Source organism: Camellia sinensis, chromosome 10 (assembly GCF_055761805.1).
Source record: "Camellia sinensis isolate YWXY chromosome 10, ASM5576180v1, whole genome shotgun sequence".
In the NCBI taxonomy this organism is placed as follows: Eukaryota; Viridiplantae; Streptophyta; class Magnoliopsida; order Ericales; family Theaceae; genus Camellia; species Camellia sinensis.
In genome coordinates this window covers 45,221,890-45,227,889 of record NC_138970.1, presented here as the reverse complement: position 1 = coordinate 45,227,889, position 6,000 = coordinate 45,221,890, and positions in this window count along the sequence as shown.

Genomic DNA, 6,000 nt, shown 5'->3' with positions numbered 1-6,000 from the left:
GTTTACTTACAGGACAATATTAGTTCAGTCAATTTCTATAATACTATGAAGTGATAGCACGTCTCTAATTTGGGGTGAATCAATCCATCTTATTCTAGTTTCTCTACTCTACATTAATATTGTGTTTGGTTGGGAGATTTGTGAAGAAATTTAAAAAGCAAAATAGAAGATTTAGGTAAAATATGAACGCAATATACTTATATTTCACATAGTTTTACACATTTTTTAAAAATTTCTTAACTAAATACAACGTAATGTTATGGTCACAGAAGATGCACATAATATTACTATTTCCCTCCCCACTGCTTCCCTCATTCTCGTTCTCTTCCTACTTTTCCATTTAACCTGCTTATGCACTGATTGACATGGATTGTGGTGATGCAGATTCATGATTTGCATGATGGGATTCATCGTTGTTTATTATTTAGATGTATCATAAATTATAATTTTATCTTGAAGGATAATTTTAAAAAAATATATAAGGTACATTAAGAGTAAATTATAATCTTAAATAATTTAACAAGGTGTACTAAGAAATTGGACGTATTAAATAATTTTTTTGAGTGCAAATAGAATCATCCCAAACAGGTGCATGTCTTTTGGGTCCACTGGACTACCCTTTGAGTGAGAATTAACAAAACAACAATGATAGAGACCACTAATTTTGGAGCTCTAAAAAGATCACTAATGACATGACACTCAATAAAAAAAGAAAAAAAATACAACACCAAGGCCAAAACATCAAATCATTTATGGTGAGGCCCCCTGCTACATCATTAGTGATGACATTAATTAGTGCTCTCACTCATTTTCCTTAACAAAATGGATGAAGTAATCAAGCCTGATATTTTTGGGCCAGATTGTAATACAGGCCCATACAAAAATAGAGTCACATAATTCAATCCATTAAACAAGGTTTAAAGCCATAAAAAAAATAAAAATAAAAATAAAAAAAGTTTTGATTTCCCACAGTTGCATTTCTTACAAAATTGAATACACTAGGCAAGGAAAGTTATATATAAGGAAAATGCTATACAAGCTACTTTTTAACTCAATGATGTGTAAAAGATATAATTGTTTGATTATTAGAAAAGATAAAGAGACAGAATTTTCTTATATATTCTAATAGTTTGGCATATTATTAATTTTAAAAGTAAATATAAATTTTTGACTTTAAATAATAGCACTTTGTATATAATTGTCATAGGGAAGTAATCAATTAGTGGAGGAGTGCACAAACTTGCAACAACAAGATTATTATAATTTTGTTGATTCCTAATAATGTCCAAAACATATGAGCAACATTAGAGAAAATTCTTAAAGAAATGCGGTATTAACCACCAACTGAGGAGCTATAAAATTTACCATCATTATTTATAATAAAAATAGCCCTAATAATATTTGGAAACAACTTTCTATAACAAGAACTAAACAATTAACAAGACTTATGACACTGATTTACAAGAATTAAAAATTTTAAGTTAGACACTAAAAAGTATTGGAACAATCTTCCGTGTAAATTAAAACTAAATCAAACAAAATAAAATAAATAACTTATATAATTTATTTTATCGAACCAAATGAAAAACAAAAGACCAAGTCGAGTGTGTGATACTCTATCCTTAAGATAGATTTGCCCCGCTTCGATGTTTACAGACTAATGGCGTCTATCTCTTAGAATACAATGATCTTCACAAATTTGTAGTAGCACTCCAAACAAATTTGTTCGGCGAACTAGAACCTTGTGTTCTATTACTCTCTGAATTTTTCTCTAAATAACTAATATGAAGAATAATGCAAACAAAGCAAGAAATGGACTGCAAAAGATGATTTTCTGGATGTTTTCTGGATCCACAAAACTGCTGGAACATGGCTGTAATTATAGGCAAAAAATCTGACCCGAATAGGTGCTAATTTGAAGTAAACAGGTGCACATTTAAATTGAACAGGTACAAGCACTATTCAAACAGATAACTGCTAGAATAGTTGATCTGTCCGAATTGTATGAACCTGTTTGAACTGGTGAAGAATCTGTCCGGTTCAACTGGGCAGTTTCTAGCAGTTAAATAACTGTAAAACCAGTTTGAAACTGTGTGGAATTTGGACTGGAAATGGACAGAAAATAAATTCAATTTTTGGCCCAAAATTTAAATTTTATTTTATAAAAAATTCAAATAAATTAATATAAGAACCGATTCAATCCACACCCGCGCCCGGCCGGTCGGACAGGCGACGACGAAGCGCGTGTGTGGCGGTTTGGGTTAAGATTCACTTTGTCCATAGCTCCTCCCTTTTACAAACTTGGGGTGCCCCTTGGGGCCCAACCCAAGTGTTATAGTCTAGAGCTTATAAACATACACAAGCTCTCTTAAAGTTTTAATGTGAGACAATCCATTTTAAAGAAACCCACATTTACTTCTTTAAATTGTCCATTCCACGAACCCAAAAACGATGTCAACTTCCCATTCACTCAAAAATGGTTTTGACGAACCGTCTTCACCGTGTTACTTACTACACGGCAAGGAACACGTTACCTCTTCGGACCCGCCCCAAAAGACGTTTGGGGCGCACTCAATTTTGGGCTCAAAGATGGCCCAAAATAAGCCTAATAAAACCAATTTTCCAACAATCCCCCACATGAATGGAATTTGACGGAAAGAAAATGCAATAACATGATCTAATTATAGAGGGTACAGAAATTGAAAATTTTCTGCAAAGGATAGGTAGCTTTTGGCTTTGAACCTTTCCTTGTGAGACACTATCGGATTTACTAGTTAACCAGTGAACATGATGTCTTGAATTGTTCAGCTATTTATGTAAACCAAGACAATAGAACTCACACAGTATATCCCCAAACACAGTTTAGTTCTTACTATTGTATTCATTTTGGCCCTGAATAACTTGGTCTTTCATAAGTGCTCTAGAGAATTGTAGCCCTTCACAAATCTCATAAAACCGACCCAGTTCACACTTACATAAGTGATTCTTATGAAGAGTATCCTGCCATACTCCACTAGGTTTACCTAGATATAAGAATCATTAAAATTTTACTTAACCTAAAATGCTGCAGACATCACTATTTCATCCTAGAAATGGGTAGGAGTTGGACTCCTCAGTGATCCTTCTAAGTCATACATAACTCGGTTGTCCCTTTGAACCTAGATCTTGGGATCTCCAGTTAACTAGGTTGGATTGCCGTTGTGGTAACTCTTATTTAATAGGCTTTAATCACATTCCCCTCGATGAATTTTCAACTAACTCTCTTGCTAACCCTTTAGTTAGTGGATCCGATATGTTGTCTTTATAGTTCATATATTCAATGGAAATAATTCCATTAGAGAGTAGTTGTCTCACGGTGTTATGTCAACGATGAATGTGTCGTGACTTACCGTTATACATATGACTCAGTGCTCTACCTATTGCTAATTAACTATCGCAATGTCTGCATATAGCAGGCACCGGTTTTGGCCATATTGGAATATCTTCAAGGAAGTGGGGAAGCCATTCTGCTTATTCCCTAGCTTTATCTAAAGCTATGAATTCTGATTCCATAGTAGACTTAGCAATGCAAGTCTGTTTGGAAGATTTCCAAAATACAGCCGCCCTACCAAGAGTAAAGACATACCCACTGGTGGACTTTGAGTCTCTAGTATCCGATATCCAATTTGCATCATAGTATCCTTCAAGTACTGCTAGATATCTAGTATAATTAAGCCCAATGTTACGACTAAATCGGAGATATCTAAGAACCCTTATAATTGCTTTCCAGTATTCTACTCCTGGGTTACTCGTATATCTACTTAATTTACTTACTGCATAAGCTATATCCGGGAGAGTGCAGTTCATCAAGTACATTAAGCTTCTAATAATTTGGGCATATTCTAATTGAGAAATAATTTCCTGTACATTCTTAGAAAGAAGCAAATTAACATCTATAGGTGTTCTAGCAAGATGGTCATCATCTTTGCTAAATTTGTCAAATATTTTCTCAATGTAATGAAATTGTGACAAAGCATATCCTTCTGATGTTTTTGTAATTTTCATACCAAGAATTACATTAGCAATGCCCATGTCCTTCATATCAAAATGTTTATTCAATATTTTCTTGGTAGTTTTAATCATATCATTATTACTACCTATGATGAGCATATCATCTACATAAAGACATACAATGACATAATCTTTGTCTGTATTTTTAATATAAACACATTTGTCATACTCATTAATTTTAAAACTATTTGACATCATTGTCTTGTCAAATTTCTCATGCCATTGCTTTGGCGATTGTTTCAAACCATATAATGATTTAACCAATTTACACACTTTTTTTCCTTTTCCTGGAATAGAAAATCCATCTGGTTATTCCATGTAAATTTCTTCATCTAACTCACCATTTAAGAAAGTGGTTTTCACATCCATTTGATGAATTTCTAGATTGTACAGAGATGTAATAGCAATTAACATTTCACTACAAGAAATTGCACTTTTGGCGACTACTTTTGGCGACGACGTCAATTTTTCATCGCCAAAAGTATATTTTTGGCGACACAGTGATCAATTTCGTTGGTAAAAGTATACCTTTACTGACGCAATTTGTTGCCGTCGCTAAAAAGGCATAACATTATTTTAGCGCCAAATTTTTTGGTTGGCGCCAAAATTTCAAAACTTTTACCTACGAGGCTTATGTTTTAGCAACACAATGAGCGTTGCTATTAGTGTGCTTACTTTTGGCGACGATAAGTTGGCGTGGGTAAAGAGTTAACCATTTAGCGACGATGACACTATTCGTCGGTAAAAGTTTTGCCAGTGGAATGATGTGATTTAGTGATTTTTGTTTTTTATTACAATTTTTGAAAGAGTTTTAAATATTTTAGTTACTGAATTGTAAAATTAAAATAATCATTGAATTAGATCACAAAATGAACCCATTGAGCCCAAACACACTCTTAAGTTGATATGACTAATTTGAGATAATTTAAACTTTTTCAAAGAATATGGTTAGATTATCAATTTCAATATGTTTGTTTTTATTTTCAGAAACTAGTTTCAAATTTTTTTTCCCTAAAAAACTAAAAAAAAAATTGGGTGAAAAAAAAAACTTATTATTTTTGTATATTTTTATCTTTTAGGTCATAAATACTTTTTAAAATTATAAAAATATAAATTTGATTTTTATTGCTTTCAAATTATTTATAATTTTTTCAAAAAAAAAAAAAAAATCTAAATTTTTTTTTGTTTTTTTTTTTAATCTTTTAGGTCATAAATATTTTTTAAAATTTAAAAAATATAATTTTGATTTTTATTGCTCTGAAATTATTTTTAATTTTTTTTTAAAAAAAACAAATTTAAAAATTGTTTTGAATATTTTATTTTATTTATTTGTTTGGATAGAGCAGGTAAAATCAGCGGTGACATTTCCCTCTTCAAATTCCCTCCTTTTTTTTTCCCTCATCAAATCTCCCCAAATAAATCTCCACGATTTCACTCTTGCACATCCTTATCTCAGAATTCGTAGTTCTCTCTCCCTCACGATTTCACTCTTGATCGTAGGGTTTGTGCCGTTTGCTGCTGTCGTGCGAGATCGCTGCTTCAGTCTCCCATTACAGGTTTGTTCCCTTTTGCTTTGTATCTCAATGCCCCTGCTTCTCTCTCTCAATTTCTTAAATGAATCTATGTTTGTCTATTTTCACTTCTTCTATTATTTAGATTTTGGGGTTCTCTGAAGGATGCTTTTTCCAAACAAATTCCATGCTTGATTTGGGGAAGATGGGGCCTTTACGGGTTGTCCAGTACAATATCATTTTGAAATGCAAAACTAAAAGGATATGAAATTTTAATGAACACCTAACTTGAATCCATATCAAACATTTAGGTTAGAACATGGATTTGCCTCTATATGAGAGGATACCTGTGCCCATTCACCAGGAATTTATTCATCTTCTCAGTGGGCCTCTTACTTCAAATATTAATAAGAACCCACAGTGACTATTTATGTAAGGT